The sequence below is a fragment of the Tupaia chinensis genome, unplaced genomic scaffold (genome assembly GCF_000334495.1).
Source record: "Tupaia chinensis unplaced genomic scaffold, TupChi_1.0 Scaffold000159_1, whole genome shotgun sequence".
Classification (NCBI taxonomy): Eukaryota; Metazoa; Chordata; class Mammalia; order Scandentia; family Tupaiidae; genus Tupaia; species Tupaia belangeri.
In genome coordinates, this window is record NW_006159630.1 from 6,265,052 (window position 1) to 6,267,189 (window position 2,138).

The 2,138-nt window shown below is 64.1% G+C and overlaps 1 protein-coding gene across 1 annotated transcript in view; it reads right to left on the reverse strand.

The window, feature by feature from the left end:
- The window catches only part of ITGB4 (integrin subunit beta 4), a 39,591-nt gene extending 37,459 nt beyond the window's left edge, over positions 1–2,132 (reverse strand). Inside the window, exon 1 of the mRNA XM_006145801.3 lies at positions 2,034–2,132. The gene's annotated coding sequence lies outside the window, so the exon portion shown is untranslated. The remainder of the gene's footprint in view (positions 1–2,033) is intronic.
- Between the last annotated feature and the right edge of the window lie 6 nt (positions 2,133–2,138).

Below are 2,138 nucleotides of genomic sequence, written 5' to 3' on the forward strand. Positions count from 1 at the left end.
AAAAAAAAAAAAGTTAACCTAGAGTGAGATGAGCCGCCTGCCCACTCACACAGCCTGTGGCAGCACCCCAAGGCCCCGTGAACCACCTCAACTCATCAGCGACCTTCAGTGCCGGCACAGGCACCGCGGAGCCTGTGAAAGGTGGGCAGCAGGGAGCACGGAGGCTGCTGCAGCCAGCAGAGCTGGGCCGGCAGAACCAGGGTGAAGGTTTGGGGCGCACCTCTTACTCCAGGGCCAGCTCTCCCAGGGGCCTGAGACTGGCTACTGGCCCTGCCCCTACCCTAGACTTTCCTCCCCACCCATGGGGCAGAGGCAGCACAGGGGCAGGATGCGTAGTCTCCCTCCCTCAGGGAGCTCAGAGCCAGAGAAGGGATCCTGGGGGAAATGACTTTCTTGCGGCCTCGGGGTGTAGGCACCACACCCACATGCTACACAATGTAGGCCATGGCCTCCCACCTCCCTGAGGAGGCAGGTACCAGCCACAGGGCTTGCAGGGCCAAGCCCGGCTCTTAGTCACAGGCGGGCTGCAGGGCTGACTTAACTGCCTGAGTCTGCGATCTAATCTTCACAGGCACCCTGCAGGGCGAAGCTTGCATGGAGCCCATCTCTCAGATGGGAGCCGAGGCATGGAGGTTGTCAGGCTTCTCTAACCCACAGCTGGATCGTCCCAGGCAGGGCAGGCCCCGCATCTCACCTCCGCTTACACTCAGGAGGTGAGGCAAAGACCCTCGAAAGCATTTTGACTCTTGTGCTTAAAAGGTTTTGAAAGTAGTTGCAGGGTTAGCAACTGTGACATTTCACCTCCAAGTGAGGAGCGGGGGAATCAGGGGAGGCCACAGGGGCTGGGCTGAGCACAAAGAGCTCTCAGGCCGTCTTGGGCCCCACTGGGTGCTGGCATTTGACATTCCAGCTGGAGCAGGGGACCGCCACCCCAAATGTGCCTCCACAGGGACTCACATCTACATGGACACATGCCACGAGCCGCGCTCCCCACGCCTCCTTGCCCTTCTCTGGGCACACGTGTCACTGCTCGCCCAGTGCGTCCTCCCACTTCCCCTCACTGCCCTGGAGGTCCCTGGCCCTCAACTCACCCCCAGGGTTAGCTTCTGTGAGAAGCCTGGGGGTCCTCACCCCCTCGGCTGTTGCCACTCAGGGGGAAATCAGGGCCAAGGAGACAGACAACCCTTCCCTGCTGTCCTCTCCCCCCTCGGACCCTGGGGACTCTCAGCCTTCACTGCCAGGTCTGCTGGTGACAGCCACAACCATGCCCCCAGTACTGCTCCTTGTACTTAGGGAGGGGCCCTGACCTGCCCCTGGGTGCCCCTGAGCCACAGTCAGCCAGAGGGTGACCCAGGAGCCCAGAGGGTGGGAAAATGGACTGCACTGGAGACGGTTAGGGGTGGGCACTGCCCCAGGCTGAGGGTGAGGGTAGGAGGGCTGCCTGGAGGAAGGGCATCTGGAGCTGACTTTAGGAGGAAAGCAGGCGTGTACTTGGTAAAGGGAAGAGGAAAACCAGGGACTCTCCAGGCCTGAGGTGGACTGCAGCACTGCACACAGCAGACCTTGCCCAGCAGAACTGGGAGGACTGACTCCCGGCTCGGCTGGCCCCTGCGAGCCCCAGAGCGCCCAGCCGGGTAGGCCCGCCCGCCCACGGCCTTTGCCCACTTCTTCCGGACATGCACCAGGGCCCTCCTGTACCGGAGGTGTGACAGCCCTGCTCCTCTCCAGCTCCCCCTGCTCCTCTGCTCCCAGCTGCTGCCTGGGTACACTCTGGCAAGTGGGCACCTGCCCCCGGGCACATGGGCACAGGGAACCAGGACCTTCCAGTCTTCAGGAAGGAGAAGGGGAAACAAAAGCACCCTCCCTGTCTGGCTGGCCCCTCTGCGCGGCTGCCCAAGCTGGGCTGGGCACTGCCCCTCTCGTGGGCCCTGGAGGTCCGGAGCACTGGTCGGCTAGCAGGAAGGGGCCCTGGCCTGCCCCCTCTGGCCCTGCTCTGGCTCCCGCGCCTGTCTGCGGTGGGCGGCTGGACCTACCTTGGCGCGAACTCGCGCCCTCCTGCGCCCGGGCTGCCCGCTCGGTGGTCGGACTGCAGGCGCGCGCGTGCGAGCGGAGTCCGTCCGGAGGGCGGGCTGCAGGGA